Below are 20,275 nucleotides of genomic sequence, written 5' to 3'. Positions count from 1 at the left end.
CCTCTCCCGCTTTGACATACATGTGCACAACAGACAATGTGTTAGATGTTCATCTAATCCCATCCGAAGGGGGTTTGGATTGTGAAAAGAAGATAACCATGTGCGATTGTGGAATCGAGTTCAGTTCTAGGCCTGCTGGCGACGGAGATAGTCGAGTGACTCCGTAGCTTGAAGGAATAGAAGCGCCCGTCTAGCGAATTGGGAGTCGTGAGTTCGAGTCTCACCGGAGTACGTGGATTTCTTTTCATAATTTCAAATCTCAATTTGTTCATCGAGCACATGTTCTGTTGTGCACATGGATGTCAAAGCATTTTCAACAGTGTAATTTCCCACATGGCTTGGTCAGCCAAAACAAAATCAAGAAATTGACATCTCCATAGATTGTTATAGGAATTCTTCTAGGAACTCCTGTAGTAACTTCATAAGGAATAATTCAATAAAGAATGCCACATAAACATGTAGGATTTTCATCCATGAAACATTTGAGAAATTTCAGAATGAACTTCCGGGGTATTCCTGGAGGAATCCAGAAAAATAGTTAGAACAATCCTGGATTGAGTTCTTTAAAAAAAGTCCGGAAGCAATGTTTGTAAGAATTCCGGCAGGAGTTTCCGGAGGTATTCCAGAAGGTCCCCAGAAGGAGACCTTGATGAAGCTCCTGAAGGAATCCCATAGGGAGATTGCAATAGATTCCCGAAAGGATTTTCAAAAAGAATCGCGGAAGAAGTTCCTGGAAGAACTTGGAGGATTCTTGGAGGAATCTCCAAAGGAGCTCCCGTAGGAATCCTGAAAGCTGTTCCCGGAGGAATCCCAAAAACAGTTATTGAAGCAATCCTGGAAGAAGTTTCTTAAAGAATTCTGGAAAGAGTTCCTGGAGAAATCCCAGAAGAAGTTTTTGGAGGTTTCCCGGAAAGATTTGCCAAATGAATTTAAGAATTTCTCATGAAACTCTCAAAGAAATATCAGATAGAACTCCTGGAAAACTTTCGTATGGAATTCCTGGTGGAGTCCTGAAGAAATATCGGTATAAATTTCAGAAGCAATCCAAAAACAAAACAAAAAAAACAAGCCAAGGAAGAAGCCGGTAAGATAACTCTGGTAAAACTCACGGAACTATCCCAGACCAAACTCCTGGTGTAATCTTAGATGGAAATCCTTGAGGAATCTTAGAAAAGTGGATGGAAGAGCCTATAAGGGAGCACTTGGAGGAATCCTAAGAAGTTCTGAGAGTTCATTAAGAAATCCCTGAAGGATTTGTTGGTGGAATACCGGGAGAATTTCCTGGAAAAATCCCTGCTGGAACCTGTTTAAGAATCTTGAAAGAAATTCCTAGAAGAGTCCCAGACAGAACTTTTGGAAAAAATACTAACTAATCCCCCAGAAGAATCTCATTAGAAAGTGCATGAATTTTTCTAGAGAAACTTCGGAAGGAGTCCTGTTAATTTCTCAGATCCGCGATGAAATTCCTGTGGAAATATCTCGATTTCTCCATGTTTTTGTCTCATAAACCTTCCTTGGTTTAAACCGAACAATATGTTTAAGCTATTACAATCAGTTGAAATAGCATGAATGGACTTGCAGATGAAATTTCACCGATGAGTTTAGAATTTTACTTGGGAAACACCCTAAATTTTAGAAAATGTGCATCACATGGGTGGTGGTAATAATCGCATCAATCATGTTACACGGGAATTTTGAAAAAAAAATAACGTTTTTGACTTTAAAATAGAGTTAGTCGTCGACTAACCGTGACTAAGGAGGACAACAACTAAGGAGGACAAAAAACAGCTCACTACTTTCAATGTAGTACTTCACTAATTGCGTCCTATTATGCAAGTAAATATTGTCAAGTGTAAGGAACGTGCGAAAAGTTCCCTTTGAACGCACCCTAAACGTGACACGGGACATCTGGAACAAATTTTCCGCCGATTTTAAAATTTATTGGCTCTTTCAACTTACAAACTCATTATGTATCGAGATAATATTTGGTTGGACCAGTCCGATCACCTTTGGTGCTTTCTTAAAAGCTCTGAAATGCCCCTATAAATCATTTTGAAACCCTCTAGAACCTGCAGAAAATTCCTCAAACACCCCTGAAACTTCCTGAAACCCTCTGAGGCTCAGTAAACCATCATAAATGTACTCGAAACCCTGTAAAACCACTTGGAACTCTGTTCACCATTCGAAAACGACCGTAAAACCTTTTTGAAATCCTCCGAAACGCTCTAAAACGCACCTGAAACCATCTGGATCTTCTTTGAATCCTCATGAAACCCTTCTTCATACCATTGAAATCTCTGGAACCCACAGAAATTCCTCCAGACCCCATGTGTACAGTTCTTCCCCCCTTAAAACTTCACAACTCGCCCATTTGCCACTCTCTCCATTAGATCTTCGTGAGTCCTCCTTTTGCTATTCCCGGCCGTGCACGTACTAACTTCACGCGTTGCACGTTCCAAAATTTTCTCATGTATTCTCCAGAACTCCTCCAAAATTTGCCTCGGAAATGCCTTCAGGGGTAACGTCTTCAAGGATTATTCCAAGAGAACTTCTCTAAGGCATTCCTGATAAATTCCATCACGGATTCCTTCAGGGATTGTTGTTTGTTGTAAGGATTCCTTTTGGAACTTGTCCAAGCTTTCCTTCAGAAACAGGATAAATACTTGCCGACATTAACCTTCACATACTCGACCCCGACCAACTCATTTTCAAAATGCTGGCATTTCGTCAATTTTCATCCGACTGTTTTTGAAGGCGCCCTCAATCGATCATAAATTGGTGTAAGTTTATTACACTCAAGTGGCTATGTAATATCCGGAACCATTCCGGATATATTCCGAATTGTACTGTGGTCAGGGGGTAGGGGAGGGATTCTGTATTGCCAAAAGGCTAAAAGTGATTATTTCGTGTATTGGTGTGTTTGAAAAGCCGCCGCGGAACCTGTTTCAGGTGTTCCGGAGCGGCCATATCAGTTGCTACTTCAGTCAAATTTTCTGCCCTATTCTCTCGGAATCATTAAGTTTGATACGTCGTATGGCATGTTTTGGTTGCAAAACCTGAAATGTCCCCGATGTCACCCCCGTGGAACCTATGCTAGATGTTCCGGGGTGGCCATATTAGTTAATACAGACTTCAGGGTATCGTTTCTGACTCAGTCATTTGGAATCATGAAGTTTGAAATGTCGCAGGACATGTTTGAATAAAAACCAGAAGTGTCCCCAATGAGGCCCCTGCGGAACCTGTCACGGTGATCCGGATGGGTCAACTTATTCAAATTTGATTATCGCAGTTCGATCGCTGAAAATTGATGGTTGAAACACAATAACACACGAAATAATCATTTTTAGCCATTTCGGCACCCTCCCTGACCCCAGTACAATCCGGAATATCTCAGGAATGATTCCGAATATTGCATGGCCACTTGGGTGTTTAAACTTGCACCAATTTATGATCGATTGAGAGCGACTTTAAAAAAATTGGATGAAAATTGACAAAATGCCAGCATTTTGAAAATGAGATGTTGGGGGTCGGGTACGTGAAGGTTAAGGACAGACTTGTTAGAATCCTAAAATGGACGACGAGCGCACAAATCTCATTGTAAACAAAATCTGCGCATCTGAGCTTCCTATTTCAAGCTTATTACAAGTGAGCAAGAACAGAACAATGAAATGAACTACTGTTTGAAGCTTGCTTCTTGAGATTTGTGCGTCTGAAGGTTTGGTGCACTGTTAAGCGGGAATTCCAAACGTTTGTCCTTAATCTATGCATTCTTCAGGGCTTTGTGGCCAAGCGGATAGCGGCGTCAGTCGTTTAGGTGTCTCGTAAGCCTCGGAGTATGGTTTTAATTCCCACTCAAGTCGGGGAAAACTTTTCGTCGAACGCAAAATTCTCCACCGGGCGGGCCACTGATTGTTATTTGTGTTGTTCAGTCTGTGCGGCCTTTGCTCGAAGACGGTGTAATTGTCTTTCTTTCTTCATGAGTTTCTCCAAGGATTCCTTTTGAAATATCCAGTAGGTCTTTTGTGAAAAGAAATTTCTCAAAGTATCTGTTGAAAAACATTATCAGCATGTTTGCATCGGTAATTCTTTCAAGTATTGCTTCAGAGGCACTCTTCAGAGGCTTGTCTCGAAAATTCCTCCAAGGGTTTTATATGAGCCAATAATAAATTGTTTACTTGAGTACGTTTCCCTAGCACGTAGGCAATCACTCTCTGTTGTCCATTCCACTACAATCAACTACAACTTTTTGTAACTTGATATCACCTGTGATTTAGGCCGTCCTTTATTTTGCAAAAATTGCAATTTTAAGTACGTTTTTGGCCCTTTAGGGCCCTGAAATCACCAGACTTAATAGAATAGCGTATATTTTTGTCGAAAAAAAAAAATCATGTTTTTTAGTCCCATACAGTTTTTGACAACTTTAAGCCCATTGAGGGACCACTTAGCCTTGATATACGGACTTCAAATTTTGACACGATCATTTCTGAGCTAGAACGATCATTTTTCAACAACGAACTTTTAACATTTTCATTTTTTGCAAAATAAGGGACGGCCTACTGTGGATGCCCAGCTGCCGCTCGCTTTCCGATCTTGGTCGCTCTACCATTTGAAATAGTTATGTTAAATATGAAACAAGTTATAAATGCACTACCGGTACCGGTAGTCGTACAACCAAATGAAGTGTAGTCACATAGTGAAGTTGTTCTGTTCGAGTTAATAAAGTGTTTAGTTCAAGTGCGAAACGAAGTGTTGTCTGTACTGACCGATATCTGCACAGGCTTTTGGAACGCTATATGTGCGTAAACAGATTTCTTCAGAAACTCCAATGATTTCCTCAGCAATTTCTCCAAGGATTCATCCACAAATTCTATCGAGCATAACACCAAACACTCATTCTGGAATTCATTTTACTATTCTTTCAGAAATTACTTCATGGATTCCGGAAGTATACTTCCAGGAATTCCTGCAAGAAATTGAAAGACCGTCCGCTCAAGTGGTTAGTCTTAACAACTTTGCTAAAGGTGGACCGAATTTTCCAGTAAATGGGGCGGGTCGGATTAGGAACGAGGCTGATAGAATACAAAGATGAACACCACAATGCTCACCTGTCATTTCATTCGGAATTTATGGAGCATAAATCTAGAGATCCGTAAAATAAATTGATCTGAAAATGCTACTTGTCGCTTGCTCACTCACACGAATTACCGAATAGCATTTTCAGACCCAAACGCTTAATGGGTCTTCGGATTTGTACTCGAGAAAATATGAGGCGAAATTTTTCCAGCGAACAGTAACAAGAACCATTTGAGCTTATATCACCCTTCGCTTCAAGTGCTGCTATGGTCTCGCTGATAAAAACGACGAGTTCCGGTTCCAGATTGGAGGCGTCCTTAATACCAAACTCTTGGTTTTTTGTATATGTACATATTATGTATATGAGTTTCTTGATGCCAATAACTTTTTTCTGAAGTAAAAACACCACTCTAAATGTGAATTATCCAACAATTGGTTAATTGCTGCCTTGCTTAAAGTTTACCAAATATATTCATATCTGCTTTATAGATAAATTTTGATATAATTTGATTTTCTTTTCTTGATTTCTTATACATATTGACTTTAAGCTTGTAAAGCTTGTAGACCAATTATTCATATATTTTTTGTTATTTAAACAACCGACTTATTTCATAATACATTCTAGGCTGAAATTATCTTTGAAATAATAACTTCGCCGGTTATAATTTTGTTATTACTTTCTGATCGGGAATTTACATCTCAAAGAGTATGTTTACGAAATGTGGACGTTTAGAGCGATGTGCAATAAAAAATGCCTAGAACAATATGTGACCAATCACTTTGTTTGTCCACTCTGATCATAGAGCTCAAACCCTTTCTCAGTTATACAATTAAATAAATATGAGGAAATGTTAAAAGAAGAACTCTTAGAAAGCTAGTAGGGACAATCACAAACAATAATTAAAAATCAAATATGAATAAAACCTTAAAAATATACAACAAATCAAGTAAAACTATCATGCAAATAAATTAAGTTAATGCGAAATACCCGCCAGGAGGCAAAAGGCGGCAAACGGTCAATTTAAATAACACACCTAGGAATTGTAGACAGCCTACCCACACACACAACACCCACAATAACACACGTAGTTTTGGTAGCAATTTCGGGTTGGCTGGCAGTTTCGATAGCAGCCCTGGCGATCGCTTATCGGGCAACCTGCTGGACCACGGTCTAGGAGAAAAAGCCTTTTCACCGGTTCCTGGGAGGCGAACGAGCCATCGCTCGTTCACTTGGTTTTTGGCCTCAAAAGCGACCACATCTCGAACAAAGTTAATTTTCAAGAGAAGAGAGTTTAAGCTAGTGTGCCAAAGCCGACAGTTTAGGCAACAATTGTGGAGTAGTGAACCACCGATTTTCCCATTTTTGGGTACATTTTTCTGCCCGGCAGCACCACGCAATACCCTGCAGCAAGGATCGGTTTTCATCAGACCAAGTGCAGGAGTTCACCGGGACTTGGTGAGTGGATATTTCCAAGTCACGAAGGCTGAGATACACCGTCGGATCCGGAGTGTCGGCCACCGGCGGCTGAAGTTAAACCAAAATCCCCCCTGGCCGCTGACAGCACAGCGGACTACGAAAGGATCATGTGGGCGCGATCCAACGACACGGACCGACCCCCCCCCCCCCCTTTTACGGGAACCAGAGGCCAAAAGGACCGACAGAAGTGATCCGGCATAGAGGACCGTGCAGCAGCCGGCATCGTGAGGACCGAAAGGAGCGAGCCGGCTTGACGGACCCCAGTGACCCAGCGGGCCACGTGTAGACCGCGTGGCTACGATCCGCAACCCCGCGACTCCACCAGCCAGCTTCCAGCGACGGGCCCAGCACTGACACCCACACAAAACTCGTATCTGGTAGGAATCAGCTAGGGACGTTAGGGACGCTATGGCTTTTTCAAATAAACCGCCGCGAAAAGCAATTATTTCTTCTTTTAATCCTTCCTTCTTTCCTCGAGTTTTCCTCGGCGTGGATGAGCCGACCCTGAGAATTGGGTAAGGGTTTTATGGGCTGAGCGGGCGTAACCGAGGCGAGTTACAAATAAGTAAATATTTTCGATTGCAAACTTTCGCAAACATCTCAGTTTTGCACAGAATTTGTCATACATAATAATAGTTTTATCAAGATTATACTTCACAAAATGTTACTGAATTATCCCCAAAATTCTTGTAATTGATCTCTCCTTATCATCATTTTACAATATCTTCAGTTGTCGTTTCGCTACTAATTCTCAGTAAACTCCTCGTTCACAAATCGTATCAAATACCAACATCATCTAATTTTTATCAAACCGATTTTTTGCCCGCCGCTTTTTTATTGGATTCATGCCATCCATTTCATCTCCATCCCATTGTTCATGATTGACTTGCATGCAGGTTGTAGAAATATCGGCTAAACGGGTTTCCAAATTATAAAACAAAAAGTTGTATTTACATTCAACTAACAATCCATATATCAATTATCATGCTCTCACTTGTTTGTTTAGTAAGAAATCAGGGGCCGTCCATAAACGACGTAGCATTTTTTGGCCATTTTTAAACACCCCTCCCCCTCGTAGTCTATTTTCCCATACCTAATGCACAGGGAATGAAATTACCAATCACGATCGCGATTATAGAAAAGCCTCTCACACGAATTATCTGCGAATAAAGCCGAGTGATGAATTCAGACCCGGTTTTCTTCCAGGAATGTGTTCTCGCTCGTCCCGCAGCACCGAAAATGGATTATTCAGCAATGAAAATCCGACTGGTGGGTTTTCTGGCCAAAGTCTACGCTCCATACGAATGTCGAAAATTTTGTATGGACAAAAGTCTACGAGAGGGCAGGGGGTGGGGCCTGAGATGACCAAAAATGAGTCTACGTAGTTTATGGACAGCACCTTTCATATCCCTTTCGAGTAGCCTGTGGGGCCACGTGCTTATGATAGCGCTAACACACATTTTTTGTGGAGGGTCTAGGTTCCAATTCCATTGGCGGAACAATTTTTGTTACTTGCCTTCTGACAGTTATCGCGATAACTTTGCTTGCGATAAAGTTGGATAGCGAAAATGAAAAGAGCAATTTTTAATTAGGGACAAAACGAAAACTGAATTTGTTGCGCACTTTTCAACTTGTGAATAATCGATTATTACTAATTCATAATTGAAACTGTTCGATGGTAGATCTTCAACAGCGTTACAGTGTTAACCAACTCGAAGTTACTGCTTGAAAATCGCAATGCAAGGCTTAAAAATCTATAAACGCCCGGTGTACGATCTCTATCCTATAGTATGTTCAAGTTGGGACATATTTATGTCGCATTGGGTGGATTTTCGTAACAAATGCAGGTTGCGACATTGTCATTATTGTTGTGCGATGGTTGAAGTTTGATTCAGTGTACATGTGGGAAGAAGCGTAGGGATCAAAGAAAAATCCCTTCTCGTCCACGAGAAGGGGATGGTCAAAAACCATGTTTTTTTTTCTATCCACGTGGTATATGGACTGCCTCATGGATAGTTATGGGCAATAACAAATGCAACAACGAATCCACCAGCCATTTTAAATTCAAAAGCAATTCAAAAGTCTCTCGCCGAACCGCAAATAGTCCATTCTTGGCAGAAGTATTCCTACAATCTTCGCCGTCGCCTTTGAACAAACCAGAACTTTAAGAGGCGGAAAACTTTCCAGCGCTTTGAAAAATTCCTGCATTCTATCCATCTCAATTTTCCACTTCAACGCACGACCATTTCCCTCCCACTCTGCTGCAACTCATCGCTGCTTTATGAGCAAAGTTTTAATTGCACCCAACGAGCTCCCCGATAGCATAATTTCAAATTTCATTAAAGCTAACTAGTAGAAAAGTATACAAAATGTTATCATTTCTGGAAAGCAAAGAGCTGGAAAAAAGAAATCCATAATTATCCATATATTATATTTCATATAATTCATCAAATCCGTTTCTTTTTGGATGAACTCAGAATTAGTTAGTGGGCACAAACACGAGCGTGCTGTGGATTGCCAACTAAGCCGAAAGAGAGATGGATTTGTGAAATAGGAGTGTTCACGGTGTGGCTTTGGAGTCAGTTTGGCTTTCTATTCCGCAGAATCATTACTTGTTCTGTGTCTTAGTTGGTTAAGCGAATACGGAGTCGTGGGTTCGAATCCCACCAGAACGCGATTTTTTTCACTAATTTCATCTCTCAATTTGTCAATTAGCAACATTTCGTGCCTTCTAATTACAAGTTTTTCCAGTATGTTTCAGAATTACGCCTTACAAAATCGAAGAGCACTGCTTATTTCGCATGTAAAATTGGAGTATTTTTCAACCAAACGGTAAAAATTATGAGACATTATGAGAAATTGATTGTCCCCAAACGTTAGTTATCATCACCTACATTAGGGCTTTTATGTTTAACATAGATTCCGAAGCAGCCGTTGACGCATTGTTCAACCGTACCTAACTCAGAATATTTTTTCACTTACAAATTGTGGATGATTCATTATGCAGAACACTAACCTGGAAATAGATGAGAAACAAAAGAAACTAATTAGATATTTGTGCACTGAAGATGTAACAAATGCCAATTATATTTGCTGAGATGCATAACGGCTTAGCACATGAACTAAACAGTTGGCGACTAATTTCAAAAAACTCTTTTCTGATTTGCTGATTTTCAAAATCTGAATTCAATTCTGGAATTTGCGGGTATCCGTCTAACAAATTGCGTTGATTAGTACCGACCGTAGAGCAGTTTTTGAGTTTTAGCTCAATATCGAGTTTTACAACTTTTAAAAATATGGAATTTACTAAAATTCAAATATCTTGCGTTTTGTTCAACCAATTTCAAATCTTTTTCCATGAATTAAAAGCTGAATACAATACCATTCGATCATCTGAATGCAGGTTTTGCGTCATATTGATGAAATTCAAGATATTGACGAGTTTTAGGGACGATCTCCTTAAATTTTAGCCAAATTCCCAAAAATATATGAAGAAATGTATTTTTTTCAATAAGAAAAAACAATCTAAACATTCTTTCTCAACGTTTATTTGACATTTCATATGTAGGCGAGTTACAGTAAAAAAAATCAGCTCAATCGGAGCATTGGTTACGAAGAATGAGATGTCTGAAGTGAGCGAAGTTGCTTAAAAATAGAACAAAAATCGATTTCAAATCATCAACCTTGTATGGAAAATCGAAAAAAATTCCGCTCTACTGTATTTTTTTTTCCTTCGCGTTTTCAAACTCAGGGCATGATTCTACACCAAAAATGTTCATCAGCGTACCGAGTTTAAAAATGCTGTAAACTAGTGTAATTGGTAACGCACGCACATAAAGTAACGAGCCTGGATAAAACAAAAAGAAGAAACGTCAAAAGTGGAACAGTCCATTGTCATCCCCATAGTTCCAATCGAGCAGGAGAGGCTTTCCACGGACCAGCACGAATCCATTTTAATCGATGTTTTTAATTTACTTGATATTTTTGTATACTATTCCTTTTCATGTGAGAAACCATTTTTTCATATCAAAAGTTCATATTTTGTCTCGACTAACTTTCAAATAGGGCCTATGAAAAAATGGAACACAAGCAAATAAAAAATTATAACACGGAAACGGCTTGTTCGATCGGAAAGGTGTCTTCAGCAAAGTTGTAGAATAATATATGGCGGCTCTCAGAAAAATACACATTGAAAAATTTATTTAGTTTTTCTTCTGAAAAAACTGAATTTTGTTACTAAAAATTAAATATCTCAAAAAGTTATTTTTTTACCTTCGTGTTTTTTGTGAGAATAAAGTTCATTCTGTTAGTTATCATCTGTAAAATTTTTATAGTGGTAAAAAAATGTACAAAAAAGTTACGGCACTTTGAACATTTTTGGTTGCGTGTTTTTTTAGACTGCATGATGAATTTCCCGCAAACTAGATTTTGGGGTTGGCAGCACCCTCTCAGATTTCAATGGAATTGTGTAGGTATGAAGACTATGTACTTTAAAGCAACGTTGCATACTTTGTTGTTTTTTTAAAATTTATCTACACTAATATTTGAAAAGGGCTTAAGTTTTTGACTATTTTATATATACCAATATAACTTAAAAATAACATGACCTGCAAAAAAGTGTGGTATGCGTGACTTTAAGGAATTTGTGTAAACTTTCAAGTAAAAAATTGAAATATTGAAAAAAAAACGATCACGCTAAAAAAAGTTAAAAAATAAATTGAAGTCAATTTGGAATACATGCCCATTTGCGAAATTAAATTAATCCTATTTCGGAGAACCAAACCCCACACCAACCAATAAGAATAGAATTCAAAATGGATCAAAGTAATTAAATTGCTATTATCTAAATCTAACCCAACACAAAATGTTTTTTTTTGAGTCAAACCAATTTTTGGGTATTTTTATACGTGGATTTTCACATATTGATATTGAACATAGCTTTACATGTTTCAATTATAAATCTATCCAATACAAAGAATATAATTTAGGATTCTCTTTTGAACCAGAACACCAGATTTGTAACACAGAAATTCAGAACATCAACCAGAAGTCGAATTTCAACTTAAAAGTTTTCTTATTCATAAGAGAATAAAATAAATACTTTGCATTAGATAGACTTGTGATTTAAACATATGGAGCTATGTTTAATTTAATATCTGTAAAAAACGCCCTGGATAAAATCTTTTGTTTTCTACCGAAAAGAAACACGCAAAATGATGACATGAAGTATTTGTTGTTAGGAACCGTCCATTGAAGACGTAGCATTTTAGAGGAAGTTTATGATATTGCTAGGAGCCTTCTATTAGGTATAGGAGAATATAAGAGGGGAGGAGCTGTCAAAAATGTTCTACTAATGCTACCGTGATTTCGAATGCAGCGATATGGTCAAACTCAAACATTACAGAATCCTTGAAAAAGGTCCAATAAGGACCGAAATTTCGGGTTAAGAATATAGTTCTTTTTGATTGACCAAATTAGACTGAATTGCCAATTAAAGATATCATCCAACGTACAGTCGATCACCCAAAGAAAGTCAAACTCAAAGCACTACAAACTTTTACTACAAATCATTTTATTGCAATAGGTAAATATCATTTAAAATAAAAAATCAATAATTTTGCTTTCGGGATGAAATTGATCAGTAAATGAAATACCTTTGCATGTGCCAAAAATATGTTTTCCACCTGAATTAACAACCCCAGAATGAGAAATGCTGCGCAAAAGTTTAACGAGTTTTCTCAATTTTTAATTATTCAAGTTTTAAATTTAATAAATTTCATGAAAACGCCTTAAAGTATGCACTTTTCATACTGAAAAAGTGATTACTTCCGAAAAGTGCAATTTTATGTATAAATTTGAATATTTATAAAATTTTTGATTATGAAATCGTGTTTAGCAAATACTTGCAGCTAAAAGCATCCATTTGAATATTCATTACATGTGCGATACAGCCACGGTAACAAAAGTTTGAAAGGGTATTTGAGGTTCGCCAAACACGCAATTACAGAAAATATTGAATTTAATACAGAAATATGTGACTAATTGACTGTAAAACATGTAACTCATCATTCAATAATCCTTTAGCCGGATGATGGTCATTTTCTACAAATTGTTTTAAGTTTAAAGCAATATTTTTAACAAATGAACATGACCCTCACGTTGATCAATTTCACCCCACTGATCAGTTTCACCCGAAATCACTGTACCTCAGAAATGCTTTTCTTCAAAAGTGCGCATCTTGCGATATATGGCAAAATTTTCAATAATTACAAAAATGTCATGTTTCGCAAATTGAAATAATTTTTCTTATTTGCATTTTTTTTACTTTTAAAGCGTATTGACATTTTTCAATGTTATGAAAGTTCACATGATTATCTAAAAGTCACCCATACATAACTTTTTTGTAGGTAATGTCATTTTTAAGTTATATTGAGTAAAAAACGGTCAAATACTTTAGAAAATACGTCTTTAAAGCTAAGAAATTCCATCGGATTCTGAGACAGTTTTGCCAAACCCCTACGGCGAGTTTGCGTGAATTCGTCATACACTCTAAAAAACACACAACCGAAAATGTTCAAAGTGCCATAACTTTTTTGTACATTTTTTTACCATTATGAAATTTCTACAGATGGTAGCTAACAGAATGAACTTTATTCTCACAAAATATCATGAAGGTAAAAAAATAACTTTTTGAGATATTTTATTTTTAGTAACAAAATTCAGTTTTTTTAGAAGAAAAACTAAATAAATTTTTCAATGTGTATTTTTCTGAGAGCCACCATTTATTAATCTACAACTTTGCCGAAGACAGTTTTCCGATGAAACAAGCAGTTTCAGAGATATGATTTTTCATTTGCATGTGTTCCATTTTTTCATAGGCCCTATTTGAAAGTTAGTCGAGACTCAATAAAAAGTTTTAGTATGAAAAAATAGTTATTTATATTGATTAGAACAGCTGTGCAAAATTTTATGCAAATCGAAAATGCAAAATTAAAAAAAATGGATTTTTTTCGTGCTGCTTCGTGGAAAGCCTCAGGAGACCTGTCAAAACGACAAGGATTCGCCATTTTGGTATACTCGAGACACTTTAACATATAGGCTACTGCAAGATGACGTCACGAACCCGTGACCTTACAGTTCAGCTAGCTCTTTTCCTGGCCTTAGTCTCTGGCGGAGATCCGGCGAAAATGTATTTGAGTAATTCTCACTGAGACCCGCCCACTATTTACAACTTGTCTTTAAAAATTCTTAGGTAGCGATTTTCTGAAAGTGCTTGCTAACAAAATTAGGAAATTGATGGACCCCTCGTTAGTTAGAGCCACAATTATTTGTATAAACTTTTATAAATTTTGCATATTCAGGTCGGACTCGATTATCCGAAGTCGGGTTCTGGCGCCTCCCAAAATAGTATCTCGTAAACGGAATGATTTTGACTGATCACTAATCAGAGTTGGCTTGACAAAATGTCAAAATCATTCCGTTCTTCAGATATAGGTATATATTTAAGAAGCATCCGAACCCGACTCCGGATAATCGAGTCCGACCTGTAATGGCTTATTCAGACCGTTATAACTCGAAAGTTTCTCCAAAAGCCACCGCAAATCGAAATGTTGTTGAACAGAGCTACTATTTACAGTTATAAAAAGTTGGGTCGACCATATTGATTTCAGCCGCCATCTATGACTTTTATCCCAAAACATTTTTTTTTTCATCATGTTGGCAACCACCGATTTTCAAATTTTTTGCACCAATTGAAAGCTGAGACATTTATACTAAACATATAAAAAATAGAGATGTTTTTTTCTCCTTTCAAAAGTTATCTGCTGTTTTGTAAATCATGCCACTTTTACGCACTGGGTCAGGTCCCGGTTGTTTACATAAATGCAGAGGAATTCCACGGAGTCATGTTAGTCGATCCTGAGCGACCATTTCAAAATATCTGAAACTTTGCACAGTTTTTCAATTTCATCTAAATCGCCATTTTTCGATATTAACCGTTATGTGGCCGGCAAACTTTTTGCTTTTTTCTACACCGTGTATTTTAAATGGGTGCTGGGTACCCGGGTACCCTGCCGGCCACATAAGGGTTAAACCTTCATATTCACTCACGACTAACTTTTCAAAAGGGTGTATGCGAAAATAGATCAAAAATATTCTAAAAGCTGTACAGCAAAAACGGATTGTTCGAATGTTATATATTTTTCAGCAAAGTTAGATAACTAAATGATGATTCCTTAAAAATTATACACTGTAAAAAAAAATCTTTTTTTACTTTAAAAAAATAGGATCTTTGTCACAAAAACTCAAATATCTCAAAATCCTATCTTTTTACCAACGTCAGTGTTACGTTTGTTTGTCTGTATACATACCATGACAATGCTCACGAAAAAGCAAAAAAATACTACCGCTATGGATATTAAAGATTTTATACTATTTTTTTTCTTCAAAGCACCATAGATAAACTGAAACAGACTGGTTATGCCCAAATGTCCACATTGAATACAAATTTACGCATTTGCACGTCCTTTGATAAACGAGCCATCTGTATATCATCGCTAAAACAGGGTGCAGGAAGTTCGAAAACGACAACAACTGAGAAATTGCCAGAAGTGCTAAGTGCAGAGAGTCATGCCACCGTACCATCAGCGACATCTGTTTAAATAATTTAATCACGCCCCTTTTCAAAAATGCTTTGAAATATTCTTCAACATCTATATCCATTTCAATATTTTTAGCGTTGCAAAACACGCTTTCAACATTCATCTTGAAGAAAAGGGAAAACACTTGTCCTCAAATGTAACAGCAAATTACTGAATAAACGAATAATGCGCGGAGGGCGTGATAAAATCGGAACATTACTGTACATATAATATACATAATCTATATATATAAAAATGAGTTTGAAGTTACTTTGAGGCAACAAAACTCACGAACGGATGAACAGATCTGCATGACTATTGCACGGTTCGATTCGTATTTATGGTAGCTGTGTTTATAAGTAGAAATAGTTACGAAAATCTTCTAAAAAACTATAAAAATAGTGAAATTGTTGATTTTCTATGAGCAAGGAAGGAAATCAACACGATTGAAATTAAACCAATCTAGAGTGCGGTGCAGCGATGACCTTAATAGTTGTCAAATCACCACAGCTTGGCAAGACAAAGTTTGCCGGGACAGCTAGTATGGTAAGTGGGGGCAGGATGGGTCACCTAAGAAATGGATCCCTATAACATTCTGAATATAAATAGCATTTCTCTGTTTTCTATCACGACTTCCAGATACACTAGTCAGCTATGATATAAGGGTATAGAAAGGTCATACAGTTTGAAACCTGCTTCTTGACAAACAATTGTCAAAACATGACCCATCTTGCCCCACCTCATTTCTACGGGGGCAAGATGGGTCAGCTATCAGAAATTCGATTTTTCTCCAACAAAAAATACTAGATCTTCTATTTTTTCTCTATACATCTAAGCTTCACATACGTACAGATGACATGAAAGAAGTGTTGAAACATATCGGTAGATTATTCTCAGAAATAGAATATTTTTATTCAGGTAGCCATAAAAAACTTTGAAAACTTATATTTTTTGTAGAAAAATATTAAAAATATGTTCACAAATTTTCAGCGCTCTAGTCGCTTCGATAATGTAGGTCACATAATAGCCTTTCTATGAAAAATAAAACATTTTTAAAAACTATGCAAACATACCGAAAAATTAGGGTGACCCATCTTGCCCCGTCTACACATTACACGTAGTTATATGGAATGTATAGCATAAGGAGTATAACGAAAAAATATTTTATTTTTTCTCTGCGTAAGGAACGTAAAGAATTTTAAAAACAATATATCATTTTTTTGTGTATCCACGTCGTTCATCTGGGGAAATTATAGAAAGATTCAAAAAATAAATAGTACGGTTGAAAACGGTACTGACCCATCTTGCCCCCTGACCCATCTTGCCCCCACATACCATACATAATAAAAACAGCTTGTTTTACTCACGCAAGGCCATTAGTAATAAAATCAGCATCAAACTGCGATTTCCGGCCGAAATAATTTACACTGAAAAAAAAAATTATCACTAAATGTGAAAATTGCGAAATGTTTGAATTGTCATAACGTTTTTGTTTATTAGTTTACCATCACCAAATTTTTATGGTAGATTGCTAATACAATGGACCATTTTCCCTAAAAAATTACGTTGGTAAAAAGATAGGGTTTTGAGATATTTGAGTTTTTGTGACAAAAATGATATTTTTTAATGTTAAAAAAGATTTTTTTTACAGTGTATATTTTCTTAGGAATCACCATTTAGTTATCTAACTTTGCTGAACAATAAAACCAGCATCAAACTGCGATTTCTGACCGAAATAATTTACACAGAAAAAAAAAATTACCAAATGTGAAAATTGTGAAATGTTTGAAATGTTATAACTTTTTTGTTTATTAGTTTACCATCACCAAATTTGTATGGTAGATTGCTAATACAATGGACCGTCTTCCCTAAAAAAATTACGTTGGTTGAAAGATAGGGTTTTGAGTTATTTGAGTTTTTGTGGCAACAATTATATTTTTTCATGTTAAAAAAGATTTTTTTTTCACAGTGTATATTTTCTTAGGCATCACCATTTAGTTATCTAACTTTGCTGAAAAATTCATAGCAATCGAACGAACCATTCTGGCTGTGCAGATTTTTGAATATTTTTGAACCATTTTCATATACACCCTTTTGAAAAGTTAGTCGTGATTCAAAATAAAAATTTGATATCGAAAAATGGCGATTTAGATGGAACTGAAAAACTGTGCAAAATTTCAGTTCAATAGAAAATCATGAATTAAAAAATTTCCCTAATTTTGATGCTGTTGCTTGGAATCGCTCTGCAGCGTTATTTTGTAATTTTTACGAACATTAATTTAAACTCTGACCTCACTGAAAGCTGAAGGTTTAAGCTTTTCAAAACACTAAAAAAGTTATAAAAGCAATGCCCACATCATTGAGAAACAGTCAAAAACGGTAACGAACCTCCGATTTTCCCAAATATTGCTGTCGATGGGTATGGTATGTAATCCAAGATGGCGGCCAAAATCAATATGGCCGACTCAACTTTTTATAACTGTAAATAGTAGCTCTATCTTTCCTCTGGTCAACAAAGTTTAATTTTGATGGAGTTTCAGAAGAAACTTTCGAGTTAAAACAGTTCAAATGCGAGCCAACATTTGTCCAAAATCGAGGAGTCCGCAAAAATTGTTGAGGCTCTAACTAATGAGGGGTCCATCAGTTTGAATAACCAAATGCATTTTTCTTACTTTTTTGGCAAGAACTTTCAGAAAATCGCCATTTTAAGCATTTTTAAAGACAAGGTGTAAATAGTGGACCGGTCTCTGCGAGAATTACTCATTGCGATAGAATCTCAGTAAAACGGGATTTAGAAGATTGATTTTGTTCTAGTTAAAAAGAATATAATCGATATTTTCATATCACAATGATTTCGGGATGGAAAACGTGATTTTTTTCCATCGCTCGCTAAAAATTCTAACATCTGGTAAACAGCTCACGGCGTGTGTATGGGAAAAGTTTATAACAAAAAAAATGGGCATCGTCAAACTTTTCGCTATTCAAAAATAGAGGCTTTCAGCTTTCATTTGCAGGGTCCCTCAAAAAAATCCACCGAGGGATCCCGAACAACTTTTTCAGAATACTGTTTTTCCCCATACAAAATGCACGGTTCCAAATTAATCCCTATTTCTACTTAACAAACATACCCAATTTTTGTATGAAAAAGTTCCCCCGATGGAATATTTCGATGTTGGGCTTGAATGAAAGCTGGTAGCGTCAACTTTCGCGTAGCGTAAAAATTAGCGATGCCCATTTTTTTGTAATAAATTTGTTCTACCAGACACACCGTGAGCTCGCTGAATTCAAGCAAAGTGAGGTTAGATCAGGTGCTTGCAGTACCCTATGGATTACTGCACGAATCCATACTGGCCTGCTTACTCTCACACGAAATTTTCTGTGGGATAAAGCAGGCCAGCACAAATTCGAGTAGTGGACGAGCAGTACTCTATCGACTGACAGCTGCTAACGAGATCATAGAGCAGGCCATGACTCTTCCTCTTTCTTCGGCCACCATTCGACCACATCGGACGAACTGCAGCTTGCATTGCACTGTGTTGGGTTACTGCCTTGGTTACTGCGCTTGTCGATTCTCCCCGAGAACAATCAGCCAAGTTACCACAGACAGAAACGTTGATGATGATAAAAAAATTAATGAACGCAATTTGGTAGACTGAAAGCCAAAAAAAGTCGAAACTTGCAATGTAACCAATTCTGTTCAAAGTTATGATATTTTGCTAAAAGTTACAGAATATGCATTTAAAAGTACGTATTTAGAAGAAACATTATTTTTGCTTGAACATGACACCGAGCCCCATCCACTTGAAAATAAAATCGATACAACACCCAATGGTGGGTATTCATATAAGCTCCAACTGGAACAAGCTGTTGACCTCATTTCGCCTTTCATAAGTCATGTTGGAATCACAATGACCACTATTACAGTGCCACTCATCCGTAACATTTGCTTCCTCTCCGGAGAACAGTAGGTTTTGTTTAGTTAGGATGATGAGATTGGAAAATTGGACCAGGAGGAGGATTGCACAATGCGCACAGTGGCGGGCCTCCATACAAAAGTCGGACAAAACCTCAAATGTTAACCTAAATTGCTAAAATTCACAGGTTATGATGACTTAAGTTCCCTAAATCTATTTGTGATATGGAACTTATCATATATTTTGATTTATCTATATTAGGGTGGTTCAAAATTTTGAAATCTGCTGATTATGGAAAGCATGTAACAATAATCGATAATAAGCTATCACGATGTGCTTTCTGAACGTAGGTTTTGATTAACCTTTTAATTTGGGGGTTCTTAAATCATGTATTGATATTGAAATAAACTATAATTGTGTATTTGTTGCTGTTAGGGTGGTCCAAAATCTTCAAAACTATATAAATCATTAGAAAAAATCGTTTACCTACGTTTTCGTTCAATGGATCAATTCAGATACATACCAATGTTGGCTGACAAGACGTGGTCTATTCTCAGGGACTGCTCATAGACCACGTGGAATTTTACGATGGGTGCACGGAGGTGTGTTAATTCAATCGTTATGGGGTCAGATATTCTAATATAGTGAACTGCGTAAAATTTGAACTGATTTTTATCAATCTCGTTTCAACAACTTCATATATGCTCTTCCGAGTTTGGGTTGTAAGGTCCATCGATCCCTGCTATCACTTGTCGAAGCAACCGAAACAACCCTATCTATAAAGAATTGGCAATTCGCAATATTAAAGGGAGTTTTTGATAAACAATCATCAGAGGTCGGTAATCATATTTATGAACAGTAGAGTTCCAGCAAATATTTTCAAAATCTTTATCACTCTATGTGTCGTTCAGTAGAAATGTGTTTAACGAAACTGTATGAATAACATACAAGAAAACTTCAAGTTTAAAAAACCAATATAACGGGTTTTACTAAAGAGCGTAAAATGTTCGTTTCATAAAATTACGATTAAAATATTCAAAGATTGCCTTGGTGATCGCGACGTTTACGTAGAAAAATATTTAACGTAGCGTTTAGCGCCGTTTAGTGAATTTCTTTTATATTTTATAGATGATTGTTGCTTTGAACTGTAACGATGTGCGTGTAGAAAAGAA

General features: G+C 36.9%; 1 protein-coding gene across 5 annotated transcripts in view; it reads right to left on the bottom strand.

The window, feature by feature from the left end:
* The window catches only part of LOC115263581 (GTPase-activating Rap/Ran-GAP domain-like protein 3), a 598,953-nt gene that overhangs the window by 267,941 nt on the left and 310,737 nt on the right, over nt 1-20,275 (bottom strand). The gene's annotated exons all lie outside the window — the stretch shown is intronic.

This window comes from Aedes albopictus, chromosome 3 (genome assembly GCF_035046485.1).
Source record: "Aedes albopictus strain Foshan chromosome 3, AalbF5, whole genome shotgun sequence".
Taxonomy (NCBI): domain Eukaryota; kingdom Metazoa; phylum Arthropoda; class Insecta; order Diptera; family Culicidae; genus Aedes; species Aedes albopictus.
The sequence above is the reverse complement of the archived record's forward strand: the minus strand, read 5'-3'. Positions and strand labels throughout refer to the sequence as shown.